Below are 14,178 nucleotides of genomic sequence, written 5' to 3'. Positions count from 1 at the left end.
GCACCCCACCAAGCTCCTCCATCCCCTCCCTTGAGTTCTGGCTATCTGGCCATCTGCAGAATCCAAAGCTTGGAGGAAAGAGCACTGGGCTGGTAGTCCAGAGAGTGGCATCCCTGCCCATCCCCCTCTGGGCCTCAGTTTGCCCCTCTGTAAAATGAGATTTCTCCTCGAAGCCCAGCTACATGGCCTCCACACCTTTCAGTTTTTCGGCCAAAGCAAGAGGCTGCCAACAGTTCACTCCAAACCTGCTCTGGTGGCTGGCCTCATTATTTCTTTTGTTTTGTTTTTACTATGTTTTTGTTTTTACTATGAATGGGTTCCTCACAGATCTTCCCTCTGTCCTTGGGACCGCCTCATGCATCTTTGCTCCTGCCTGGCCCCCTGAGCAGACAGTGTTTCTGCCCCTCCTGGGGCCCCTAGGCTTCCTGACTCTGAGCTGGCAGTCATCCAGGGCGGGGTGGGGGGCACTCACGTAAGCCTAGCACCCCCTCCTCCCTCCCAGGCAGCCCGGGAGGGTACCTCTGGCTGGAACTGGAAGATGCACTCTCGCCTCCCCCCACCTGCTCCCATCGGAAGCCAACCCCCATCTCAAGGGCCCGGCCCTGTGCGGGCTCCTCAGACCTCGGATGTGTCGGACACTGGCTAGGGTGGAGGACGCTGATGGTTCATCCGGCTCGGTGGTTTTCTTTAGTAATCAATGCTACTTTTTGTAATGGTTGTTTATTTACCCAGGTAATAAGTAACCCTAACAAGTAGCCTCTTAGTGTCCTCCCCAGAACGCACATTCCCTCAGCCAGTGGGGCCTTCGCAGGATCCCAGAGGACCTCCCATCAGTCCAGACTCCAGCAGCCTTCAGGAAAGAATCCTTATCAAGCACGGACTGTGTGCTGGGTACACACTGGGGACATATCGAGGAACCCGACAGACAAGTCCTCTAATTAGAAAAGTAAATCATTTCAGAGTGAGTATAACGGAAGGAAATCTAAGAGTGAGGGGACAGTGATTTGGGGCAGGGTCAGATTTGAGAGCTCTGGGAAGAGCCCCAGGGGGGAGGTGACACTGAGGAAGGACCCGAACAACCAGAAGCCAATATGCAAACGTTTGGGGCCTATCCTTCTAGATGGCAGGAACAGCACATGCAAAGGCCCTGAGGCTGAACAGGTGGTTGTCTGAGCCACAGGAGGCCAGTGCAGCTGGGGCTGAGGGCAGTAAAAGACACAGTCCAAGCCAGACCACTTCTTGCCTGGTTGACCCTAGAAATTACGGGCAATGCCTTCTAAGCACAAAAAGCAGCCCCTGGAGGTTTTAAGCACAAGAGAAATGTGTTCTTTTGTTCATTTTAAATGATCTCGAGACTCTGGCTGCTGGCACAAAGTGGGTAGTTAGGGATGGGGTGGCAAGAATGGAAGCTGGGAGGCCAGTACGAGGGATGTGCAATGATGCAGGCAAGAGACACTGGTGGCCGAAGTGGTTCTGGCACATAGAGTGTCATGGGGTGAGGTTCCAATCCGTGACAGCGGGAAGCACTTTCCAGGACCCTCTGCCCCCTTCACACTTCCATTGCCCTGCCCCCCCCCCCACTCCAGCTCCATACCTTGGTTCTTTCTAATTCCTTCCTCCGACCGAAGTTCTGCCTCCGCTTGCATCCAGCCTTCAGCAGGGGCTGTCAGGTCCTTCTCAGCTTTTGTCCAGCTCTGCCACTGCCCTGGTGGGGAATGGAGGGGAGGCGGAGGGGCGCTCAGGTCCTGGGGGAAGTGCCTTCCCTCACCCCGCCCTGGGAGGGGGTCTAGTCCAACAGTGGCACTTATAAAAGGACAACCAGACCTTTCACACAGCAAAGGTTGACCTCCAGCTGTTCTTTCCCCGGGACCTTATTATGCTAAGAGTGTCTGTGACCTCCTCGGCCTTGAGTCACTTCACAAAAGTCCCCATTCTATTACCTGGGTCTGGGTGATGTCAAGGTCCAGAAAAGGATGCAGCCCTGGCAGCAAGGAAAAAGGCAAGCCACACAATGGGAACAGATATTTGCAAACAGGACTCAGTTACAAATCAAGGAGAGAAAAGGAGACAACCTGAGAGCAAAGTGGACAAGCGACTTGAACGAGCATTGCACAGAAGGGGATATCCACGCGGTCCCCAGAGATGGGAGCAAGTGCTGAGCTTCATTATCAGGATCACACGGATTACCAGTGTGTGCACCCACCAGAGGAACTACAATGAAATAGCTAGACCGTATGGAGGGTTGGCAAGGAGGCAGCATAACGAGAACTTTCACGAACAGTTGGCGGACATGGAGATCATTGCAAGGACTTGGGAAGCTCTCTGGTCAGAAAGCTGAACGCACACACCCCCTCGGGCTGAATGATATCTGCTGCCATGAGTAGCCGTCAGGAGTGAGCACATATGCTCACCCAAAGACCTGCAGAAGGACGATCATACCAGCTTGATTCCTCGTGGGACCATTCTGGAAACAACCCACGTGCCGGTGAACAGGAGAAGGGCCGGATAAATGGTGGTGTATTTCACAGCCGTGAGAACAAGCGAAGGCACACTCAACGTGAGCGACTCTCTCAGACACACTGCTGCGGGAAGGAAGCCAGACCCAGATGACTACATACTGCATGGGTCTGTTCGAAGGTTAGGAGTCCAGAGAGCCGCGATCCGGGCAGGGCAGCCAGAGACCCAAAGGAGACACGAGGGGCCTCCTGGAAGGCTGCTCACAGACCGTGTCTTCCCCTGGAGGGCTGTGTCATGAGCATGTTCACTTTGTGGAAAACCTCACATTTTGATCCATGTGCGTGTGTACGTATATGGTAACTTCAAATGTATTAACTTTAAAAAGAAGAAAACACTGAAGAAGTATTTAGATGGAGAAGTAAATAGGCATTCCTTACCCCCACATGACTTTGGTGTGGGACCTTCCAAACCTCTCTCTATGCGATTGTATAGCTTGGTTGGATTTAAAACACATACACACACACACATACACGGGATTCTACCATATCCTATTGGGTTGTTGTTTTTCATATAATACAGAGGCTCTCAACCTTGGCACTACCGACATTTGGGGTAGGATCATTCCTTGTTGTGGGCTGTCTTCTGCACTGGAGGGCATTCAGTAGGGTCGGGTCCCCGGCCTCTAGCTGCCAGGGTCGGTCCTCCCAATAGCAACAGTCAGAAGGGGCTCCAGGCACGGCCGAAAGTCCCCTGGGAGTACAGTTGTCAGATAAAATACAGGACATCCAGTTAATAGTCACCATCTGAGATTTTTTTTTTTTGACTTTAAAAAAAGTATCCATTGTTTATCTGAAATTCAAATTTAACTTCTTGCCCTGCATTCTTATTTGCTTAACCTGGCAACTTACCTAGGGACAGAATCATTCAGGTTGAGAACCAATAGCATCTCCTGTGGCTGGGTCCCTTTCAGGACACGAGGTTACCCTGCATTCTTTGCGATGGCTCTGTTGTATTCCGTAGCACAGAACCGGCCCTGATTTGTTGGACCCTCCGTTCCGATGGACATTTTGCTTGCTGTCCGTCTGGAAGTTTCCGCGGCGGGGAGCTGAAACCTGGCTCAGTCTCATATGGACCACCAACACATCCCCAGTTCGGCAGGGCAGAAGCATGGAGCGCCTTGGGCTCCTGGTGCAGGAGCAGCCTCTTCCCTCTTTCTGCGGGCTCCCCATCTTCTCGCAAGGTGTCACCCCCAAGCCAGCTGCGTCCCAAAGCCTCCCCCAGAACCCCCGCTGACTCTTCCTGATGTTTCTTTGGCAGGGAATGGTCACGTGCGCACTCCCGACCTATCACTGGCAGGAGCTGCCGTCCCCTTAGACCAATCAGGAGCACCCGTGGTGGTGGCGGTTCTCATTCCTGCCGAGAGGGCGTGGATACTGTTGGAGAGGACATGGGGGTTCGCGTGGACAGCGAACACCACGCAGCTCATTCTGAATCCCCCTGTTGCTGCTAATACTCCGCGAGTGTCAAGCAGAGGGCTCTTCCAAATCAGATCGTGGGGGCCCCTCTCCCGCCTCCCCCCACCCCAAGCCCTTCAGTACACCCCTCTGCTCTTAGACACTAGAGATTCTCTAACCCAGGCCTGCTCCCATCTTCCTGCTGGCTCTTGTGCGCCGCCCCCCCCCCCCGTGGCTTTCTTGCTCCTCCTCAAACAAGTCAAACCCCACTCTGCCTCAGGGCCTTTGCATCTGCTGTTCCCTGTCCCTGGATCCGTGTCCAGGGCTCCTCCTCACCGGTCAGGTCCCTGCTCAGACATCATTCTGGCAACAGGCCTCCCCTGAACACCCCATTAAATGCAACCTTGTCTCCCCACCTTGGGATCTCCTTTCCCATTGTTGCCAGAGGCCAAATCACCTTCTGTACCTAGGCTTATTGACTGTCTCTTCCCACTTGGAGGTCAGTTCCTTGGGGCAGGACCTCAAGGTCTTGGGAACTGCTGTGTCCTTGGGGCCTTCTGGGAGCAGTCCATGGCAATGGGAAGTTCTCCATTCCCGACTGAACCAAGCAGGAGAGACTGTGCCTCTGTGTACCAGGTGAGTAGAGGCTAGTCCCATACCCACAGCTACGAAATCCAAACACTCAGAAAACCAAACCCCTTTTCTTTACCTATTTGGCAGCAAACCCAACCCCAGTTGATAGACTATTTGAAGTCTTTGCTTATCTTACTGTGAATATGGATGCAGCTTGCTGAAGAAATAGGGTGTTTCATTAAGGGGCGGTCTTGGGCTGGGCTCCCCAAAAGCAGAGCCAGAGGAAGGACTTGGGCGCAGGTGGTTTATTTGGAAGATGATGCCAGGAAGCAGGAGGCAGGGAATGGGGAGAGGAACAGGGGAAAGCCCAAACAAGGGTCATTGTTGAGGTCACTGCAGAGGGTCATGGGGCAACGAGCAGGGAAGTCAACCCCTCTGGGACCTCCTGAGAAAGGACTGAAGGCAGCTGAGCACTCACCCACCTGCACCTGGGCCCTATCAGGCGAGGGTGCCCCTATGAGCACTCACGCCCCAGAACTTCCCAGCTGCACTCGGGGCGGGGGGGGGGGGGGGCACTGTCGGCAGGAGGCTGAAATCAGAGGGGTCTGAAGACCGCAAGGAGTCCACAGCATGAAACACCCCCAGACCCCGTGAGGGAATGCCCCAGAGTGGGGCATATGCATCACATGGCTAAAATCTGGAACACATCTGGCCCCAAGGGCTTCAGGTTCCTAGGGCAGATTGCCAGGTTCCAGGGGCCACGTTGAAAAGAGTCCCGTATGGACTTTTTGAAGTTTTGATATGGCCAAGAGCCCTCTGAACCGGCTGTCTACATTGTACACTCCCTTGGACCGAGTGTGAACATGGCCCATCTACCCCCGCACACGACAGCGGGAGGGTAGCTCAGCGGTAACAGGAAAGGCAGATACTTGCGTGCATGCCTGTACCGGGCACTGTTCTCCGAATTTATTTCTCGCCAAGACTCTACAGATGAATGCTGTTTTTTCCCCCAGTCTTTTTTTTTTCAGGTAAGGAAACACCCCAAAAAGGCACAAGGCGCTGAAGTGACAGATCTGCTCCACGCTTGCATAGCTGGTGAGTCCACGGCTGGAGTCTAGCCCAGGTGGGTTATTAACAACGGTGCCACACAGTCTCTAGTGGTACAATCATCTTTTCATTCTTGCCAATCTCCTGAATGAAAAAAGACAGTTCATGGTCTGACTTTGCATTTCTCTATAGTCATTTTATCAGTTAGAATTAGGCATGGGTACAAAGACCAGAGACCTAAGCCAGAAATGTATTGCTCAAGTAAAATCTCGAGGTGGGCCATCCAGGGCTGACATAGCAGCTCTACTCCACGGTGGCATCACCCAGCCTCTTTCTCTTGTTACTTTGCTGTGTGTGATCTCTTGTTCCAGGATCTCACAGTCCAAGATGGCTGCCAGAGCCCCGACCATCATGTCCTGTCTTCCAGCCAGCAGAAGAAAGGAAGAATAAAGGAAAAGGAGACAAAGAGCACCTACCAGCTGTCTTTTCAGGAAGGTTCCGGGAATCTGCTACTTCTCACTGGCTAGAACTTGGGCACATGGCCTCACCTCGATGCGAGGCTAGGGAGTGTCTTTATTCTAGGTGACTCGTGGCCGGCCAAAACTCAAGGATTCTGCTCCTATGAAGAAGGGAGGGTGGATATTGGAGGACAGATAGTGATCTCTACCGCTCTGGAAAGTTTCTCAGCCATTTTTATTTCACCACCTAAGAATCACCTTTCCGGTACCTTCCTTTTCCTATTGCATTGGTCACTCTTGTCTTAGTTGTAGTTATGCCTCATAGGGGGGACTCCCTGCTTACCAAAACAATCTGTAACAACAATGCTTGGCCCTGAGGATTTGTGTCAAAATCAGATGGGCACAGCTTAGCACCAGACCAGATGCTGGCTTCCTTTCCTCTAAGTCAGGGGTCCCCTGATGCTGGAGGGCTTCACAATCTCCTGGAATGCTAAGAATTCAGAGGCGGGGCTCGTTAAAAGGGCGGGGGGGGGGGGGGGGGGGCCTGGGCCTTTGCGCTTTTACCAAGTTCCCCCAGCAGGAAGGACGCCCACTGAAGTTTGAGTTTGCCCTAAGTTGTTAGCAGAATTCTCTACACCTTCGTTCACTTCCTCATCATCGGGTTTCCCCTCCTTGGTGGGAACCCGGGTCACATGGCCATTCCTAAACCAATCACTGGCAAGGGGGGTAGGACCACCACGGTGGCCTCAGCCCAATCCAGCCTGGCCCCCGGGCTGGGGACAGGGCCCTATCCAGCCCGGCGGCACCATGTGTTGTTTGGGGCGGGGGGCTCTCTTGAACAAAAGGAGGGTTCTTTACAGGAAGGTAGACAGGAGAAAGGGAGATCCTGTGGCGAAACCGCAGCAGAGGGAACAGCATGACGGGGTGAGGAGCCTGCTCGGCCTGGCTGAAGGAGGCAGTGGGCTTCTTTAACCAGATGAGGGCACAGCCGGATGCAATGCATGCCCACCACGGTCCCTCCGGTGGCTGCAAGCGGAGGGACTGGGGCTCACGACAGAGGCAGGGAGGCCAGTTTGGAGGCTGCTGCCCTCACCCCAGGGGGAGGCCCACAGGGGGAATGGTGCACGTGGAGGGAACGAACAGTCAGCTCGGAGAAGGGCTTTCCAGGTAAAGTCTGTGGCCCCGCACGCGTGAGTGAGGGGACAACTCAGTAAAGACCACCAGCGGTGGTGACTGGGGCGGCTGAGTACTGCCACTTCTGTCGAAGCAGGAGGTCTGGGGGGCCGCCGGGGGTGTCTGGGCCAGACCTTGCAGCTCAGCGTCATCGATATATGGATGGTGTCTGAAGCCCTGGGGCCCCGGAGAGCCCATGCAGTAGAGAAGCAGTGAGCAGACACGTTTTGCGCAGGCATGCGTTTCTCCGGCTGCTGAGGAGCCCCAAGCGAGCCGGAGGCCCGGAGTCAGGCCCCACCAGAGAGGACTGACTCCAGCAACATCGAAGATGCAATCTGTAGGACTTCACGACCCGGCCAGAGGCAGGCAGGCAAGAAGAGGAAGGAGCTGGGTGGCGGGGGGCGCCCCCCGCCAGGCAGCTGTCAGACCCCACCTCTCCACGCCCCCAGCGCTCCCCTTTTCCTTTTATCCTACCCCCAGCTTCTCGGCCTCCCCAGCTCTGGGGCCCGTTTCTTTTGGACAAAACCTATGCTTCCATCATTGCTTCACACCTTCCTGCATTCGGCTTGATATTCCTGGACAGCCTCGCTGGGCTGAGCCCTGTGGGAGTGCTTCTCGGCACTCCCCTGCTCACTGGGGTAGGTGTGGCTAGCTCCATTTCACGGAGGTGGAAACTGAGGCCCTGGAGTTCCAATGAGCCCTCCGAGTCTCAGCACCTGGGCCACCATACTCCTTCCCTTTTCAGGATCACCCCTGGTGGTCCTTTCCACCCTTGGCTCAGAGCCTGGCCTGGGACAAGTCATCATCTGTTGATGGGTGTTGGGGTCAGCCAGGCCTGAGGCAGGGGCGTGAGCTGTGGGAGTCTGGCCTTGCCTATATTAATCAGCGTTTGCTGAGCTTCGGTTCCCTGGTCTATACACGAAGAATAGCTCTGTATCTCACTAGCATACTGCAAAGATCTGATGACCTGATGATGCCCATCTTGTGGCACTGCTGTGAGGGTTAAATGGTTAGCATTGTGTGCAAACTCATAGTAGGTGCTTTGTCCCTAAAGGGAGGTCCTCCGGGGCAGGAGCTGTGGACCGCTCACCCCCTCCCCCACCAGAGCAGCCAACAGCAGGCTTGGCACAGTGACAGCTTTGGCACTGACTGTAGGGGTTGGTTGGCAACTGTTAACGACACACTGGTGCGGCGACTTCAGTTCCAAAGCCAGTATGGTCCTTAGGCCAGAAAGGCCTGGGAAGGGGGGAACCCACGGACCAAAACTGGGGGAGGGGAGGGAGCAGGAGCAGAGCGACAGCCACAACATCAGAGAAGTGGAGGGAGGAGGTGCGGGAGCAGTTTCTGGGCAGGAGACAAACAAGCAGATTAAAGAGGGGCCTCTGGAAAGGATTGCTAGAATCCTAAATGCAATCCTGATGTTCTTCAAGAGAGTGAGGGAAGAGCGGCGTCGCCTTTCCTTGCTATTTGATAGTTGGACTGGGCTTTGAGGAATGACATTTGCCGCAGAGACTGAGCCACGTGAGGCCCCATTAGGTACTAGGGTTACCTTTTGCCTTTAATCCTCACCTAAAGAATGTGAAGGGAACTTTAGAGGTAGTTAAGGGATGGCCACATCCAGGCAGCACCCCAACCCTGGCCCTCGCCACTGTGCTGCCCCCAAGGCCACTGTCCTGCCCTGGCATCTCTCGGCTCCCAAGGGATGAGGCCGTGTCTCCTCTATGCTTCTCCACTGCAGATGTCAGCGAGGACCAGTGCCCCCCGATGGCACATAGAGCAAGGCTCATGGATTGACCCTTGGAGTAAGAAACTAGGCAAACCTTGGGCTGCGGGATTCTGCTGAGCAGCAGAAGAGGGAAGATAAAATATTCATTTTTTTTTTACTTAGCTGAAAAAGGCACAATGAGGACAACACGGTGAATGCAACCTGCCTTTATGATCTCCCCTTCTCCCTGCCCCTCCCTCCCTCAGGAGCCAGCTCCATCATCCCTCTTCCCCTGGGAGACAAAATCCAGCCCCCCAGTCCTAGGCCCAAGCTGGGCCATCTTTGCTTCCAACCCTGCCCCTCCTTGCACGGGCATTCCCTCCTCTGTGACCAACTTGCAAGCCCACCTGCTTCCGCCCAGACACAAAAAAGCAAAACCATTTCCTCATCCGACACCATTCATAGAGCCTTTTCCCCCAAACAGTGGGCCCATCCCGGCACCATACACCGCCCTCGGTGGGCTCCATGAGCCCTGAGCCCAGGCGGGCCCCTGGTGCTGGCAAGGCCTGGGCCAGAGCACAGAGGGAAGCTCAGATCCCGTAGTCTAAATATTTGACAGTTAGAAATCAGTTTAAAAAACTGTGAGCACATCCTCCTGTCTTGACACAAATATACCTTCCCCATGACCTATGACAAATGTGAAATTCAAATTCTTGGACTTTCGAATGTGGTGGCCCCAGGAGAGGGAGCCCCCTTTTCCTGGCCTTGAGCACACCCCCTTCCCTTCTTTCCCTCAGCACTAGCCCACAATTTGAGGGATCTTGTACGGCTGCCTATAATCCCCCAACCCACACCTCCAAGCTCTGTCCACACCCCCCCCCCACACACACACAGCTACCCTTAGCCATTTCTCCTGCTGGGGGCGGCACAGTCCGCCCTTGGAAGGACAGAGCCTGGAAGCAGGTCTAGAGCCAACAAGGCGGAAAATGTCAGGATCCCAGGTATTCTGAGAAGGGTCTAAAAGCGGGGAGGCCCTGCAGACTTGTTGTGCTGGGGGCTAGAGGAGCAGAGCAGGCCCTCTGATGTGCGTAGCCCGAGCTAGGGCCCCTCTGGACCCTGGACCCATCTGCCTCCTCCCCTTCCCACCTCTGCGGCCAAGTCAAAATATTCTGAGATCTGACCTCCATCCTCCCAGGTCATGCCATGCTCCCGGTGACCTGAGAAGGCTCTCCCCCATCCCCTGTTTTCTGGACTTCAGTCTTCCCATCTTTAAATGAAGGATCCATAACAGAGAGCTCGACAGTCACCAGGATTTTAACAGCAAGAATCACAATACAGGGTCTGGTGGGCTTTAGGATGTCTTTGCAGAAGTTCAAGACTCGGGACTGTCCCAGGCCCGGGCCTCTCAAAGCTGGCTTTCCCTCCATTCTCTGCTGGCATACAGGTTGGGAGGTCTTGCAGTGCCCCCTACCTTGGCCTTGGGCCTGTGACCCTTGCCCCTGAGGGGACATCTGGACGAAGCTACCTAGAGAAACAAGCAAAGCTCGGGAGCGCCGCAGGGTGGGGCTCCATCCCAGCCTGCCCCTGAGGTGCTGCACCAGCTGGAGGAAATTCCTATTTCAGATCCTGTCCCCCAAAACGTACAACAGAGCTGAAGCACCTACTTCACACGGTTGCCATGGGAATTATAGGCAACGTGGTCCATGGGAGAGATGGGAGGGACCAGCCCACCCTCCTGCAGGAGACCTTGCTGGCACCTGCCAAGACCACCCTGAAGCTGAGGGTCAGAGGTGGTTTGGCCCTGCAGGCTTCAGAGAGGTGTGGGAGGAGATCATGAGGCAGAGGGCAGGCTTTTGCTTCTGTGCCTTCCCCCCTGCTTCAGCAGGGGTGGCTTCAGCCCGTCACCGGTTTCCAAGGATGTCCATCAGCTGCTGGGGTCCCGGGGCCCGCAGCCCCGGACTTCCGAAGGGCCCACGGGGCAGCAGCCGCCTCACGGGTGGCCTGGGGGAGAGTCCATCCGGAAAGCACAAACTCCAGTCTGGGTCCTTTGAACCCCTGGCTGGTCGCCTCTCGTGATTCCTTCCCTGCTTCAATTAGCTCTAGAGAATTCTGCTCCCTGCGGCAGAGCCCATGCCAGAGTGGACACATTCCCCACTCTTGTGCCTCGGAAATGGAAGTCTCCTTTGCCAAAGCAAGAAGAGGAAGGGGTGGGGAGCGAGGTGGAGGACCGGGACCATTCCAGATTCCAGGAGCTCTCTAAAGAAGGGCACTGGAGGATGCCAGAGCAGAAGGTCGGGGAAGGGGTAGGCAAGAATGTTGAGGTCAGGGACTTTGAGAGGCTACAACTTCCCCTGTCCCCACCATTGTCGTTGTGTAACACCCCCCCATCCCATACACACGCACACGCACACGCACACACGCACACGCACACACGCACACACACGATCTTGCTTAGCTCGGAAGACCCAAGAGGACTGGAGACGGGCTGTCAGAGATGCAGGGAAGGGCTCTTCTAACCCAAGAAGGATTTGGAGCAGGCCTTCCAGCCTCGAGGGGAGCTGGGCAGGATTGGGTACAGCAGACTTGGTGCTGAGGAGAAAGGACCACAGATAGCAGGCTGGGGTCCCCCCGGGCCTAGGCAAGGAGAAGGGGGAACCAGCCCAGGCCAGAGAGGCAGCCCCAAGCCTCACCTGGAGAGTGGACTGTGCAGATCAAGTCACAGAACTCTCCAGGGAGGAGTGGAAGGGAGGCAGACAGCCCCGAGGCAACCACCTACCAGGGGCCCCAGCGCCAGAGGCCCTGCTGTCTGGGATTCACGTCAGGATGTCCTGGGACCCAAGACAAGCATGAAGGAGGGGATGCTCCTAGAGCCCGGGGCCCGAGGAAGGACACCGCGGCTGAGTTCCTGGAGACAAGGCTGGTGCAGGGCCAGCAACAGGCCCCAGGGGTGACCCGCAAGAGGAGGAAGAAGACACAGTGAATGTGGGAGCCCAGAACCTTCACCTCTGCCTTGCGTCTGGCACCAGGTCTCCTTTCTTGCAGGTAAAAGGCCCTGGGGAGGTGGCTCCTGGGGGCTGAGCATTTACCTGTGTGGAAGACAGCAAACACAGGGGCCAACACACTACAGATCGGCACCTGTGATCCAGGAAATGGGGTAAGCTGGGGCCAAAAAAATGTCCAAACCCAGAACTGGATTCTCCAACCCCATTGTCTAAAAATTCGAGAACACCTCAGCTGCTGTGAAAACACCTTAAGTCCCCTACTGCTCGAGAGCAGACTTCAAGGCCTTTCCTGGAGGAAGGGGCTAGGAGTGCTCCATTCTTATAATGGAGCACTCCATCTCTTTTTTTCTTTAAAGATTTTATTTATTTATTTGAGAGAGAGAGAATGAGAGCTAGCACGAGAGGGAAGAGGGTCAGAGGGAGAAGCAGACTCCCCGCTGAGCGGGGAGCCCGATGTGGGACTCGATCCTGGGCCTCCAGGATCATGACCTGAGCCGAAGGCAGTCGCTTAACCAACTGAGCCACCCAGGCGCCCGTGGAGCACTCCATCTTATAATGTCCTGCCTGAGGCCACCTTCTGATGCAGGTGGCGGCCTCAGGCAGGACAAGGGGAAGGCGGCTGGGCGGGGTGGCCCTGAGCCTCGGCCAGGCTGGGGGACCCCGGGGCAGCCCCAGCTGCAGGCCCGAGATGGCAGAGTTTGTGAGACCCCAGGCTCTGCCCCCCGACCCCTCCCGCAGACATGCCCCTCTCTCTTCCCATCCCACGGTGCAAGTTCATCCTGAACCTTCCCTCAGAAAACAGGACGTGAGCTATGGGCTGCCTGACAAGAGCCAGTAAGCAGAGGTCTCAGGAGACCCAGGGCCAGACTGTAGCCATCTTGACACAGCAGCATGGAGGGGGCCTGAGGCCAGCTGAGAGGAGACGGGACGCCAGTTGGGGCTCGGACAGGGGCTTTCGCAGAAGGACCCCCCCCCCCCCACCAATCCACACCAGCTCTCAGGGAGGTGAAAGGGATCACAACAGACCCATGGGCCAGGGCTGCCAAATGGCACAGTGTGACATCGCTCTCGGGAGAACAGCTCGGTGTCGGGGAGGCCACTCGAAGGACCCCACAGCCATGCAGGCTGAATCCAGGGGCTGCCCCGAGGAGGGGTTTGCCGCAGTCGGAGGGCAGGGGTCCGAGCAAAGGGTGGCCTGGGGAGACAAGGAGGTTGGGGCTTGTAGGTGGCCGCCAGGCCCCACCTGAGCAAGGGTTTCCCTGGATGAAGACCCGAACCCCGTGCCTGACCAGAGAGACAAGCCACATCTCTTGATCCCGGAGAAGGAGCGGGAGTGGTTTGTAACTACAGAGAAAAGGGCAGCTGGGAGTGGGGCCGGCAGGAGCCCAGGTCAGGGGTCTGCCCGGCCTGACGCTGCCCTGGCTGTGGCCCGCAGGAGGAGGACTCCAGGTCCCACAGACACCTCGACCACCCACGGCAGAAACACGAAGCAGGCAAGCCTGGGGGTCATGGACCAGGGGCTGGGGTGCCCAGGACCTTGCCTTCCAAGACTTGCCTCTGAGAACCAGCTGAGACCTAGTGACGTCCCATTGCCCTTCAGGCACAAGGGCTGATCTTGCAGACATCTCCAGAGGAAGAGATTTTGCTGCGACTAAGTCAGGGAAGGGGGGAGCCCCAGGGGAGGGGAACTGAGCTAAGCAACTGAATAAAAGAGCAAGTTCGTTGGCCCGCAGCTCTGAGAAGGTCACAGAATAACCTTGAAACTGTGAACACCTTCAAACCAAGCCCGGGTGGAGCCCAGGGTGCCATCCTGGGAGCACCTTGCAGAGTGGGAGCCCCCGTACGTGGGAGGAGTGTTCGTGAATCTTGAGGAGGCAGCAGTCCTGAGCTGACAGCTCAAGGCTAGGAGGACATGATGGGGTTGTAGACTTCCTGGAGAAGACAGAAGAACAGGGTCACCTCTGGTTTGAGCGAGCCCCAATTTAGAAGGCACAACCCAGAAACTGTACAAGTAGGGTCTCCTCCGTCTGTAGTGTCCAGATCCCTGCCCCCGCTGGAATCTCCAGTACATGGGAGCTAGCAAGAAGCTCTTACCCAAAAGTGCCCACAAGGCAGACCCACTGGCTGACATGCGTCTTGTCACTGGAAGAACACCTCCTCACCCCAGGAAGGATTAGAAGTAGTTATAAAACCCACATGTCACATTTGTATAATTAATGTTTGTGTTAAGATATCTGAGTGTATTTAGTGTTTCAGGTTATTTGTGCTGTTTGCTCTTTAAGGCACCAATGTCCGTGAAATTCAAATTG

General features: G+C 55.8%; 1 protein-coding gene across 1 annotated transcript in view; it reads right to left on the bottom strand.

The window, feature by feature from the left end:
• Positions 1 to 5,103: 5,103 nt before the first annotated feature.
• The window catches only part of ELFN2 (extracellular leucine rich repeat and fibronectin type III domain containing 2), a 67,146-nt gene continuing 58,071 nt past the window's right edge, over positions 5,104 to 14,178 (bottom strand). The window contains exons 3-4 of the mRNA XM_035721853.1: positions 6,008 to 6,150; positions 5,104 to 5,675 (exon numbers count right to left, since the gene is read on the bottom strand). The gene's annotated coding sequence lies outside the window, so the exon portion shown is untranslated. The remainder of the gene's footprint in view (positions 5,676 to 6,007; positions 6,151 to 14,178) is intronic.

This window comes from Zalophus californianus, chromosome 9 (assembly GCF_009762305.2).
Source record: "Zalophus californianus isolate mZalCal1 chromosome 9, mZalCal1.pri.v2, whole genome shotgun sequence".
Lineage (NCBI taxonomy): Eukaryota > Metazoa > Chordata > Mammalia > Carnivora > Otariidae > Zalophus > Zalophus californianus.
This window is presented reverse-complemented; position numbering and strand designations above follow the sequence as displayed.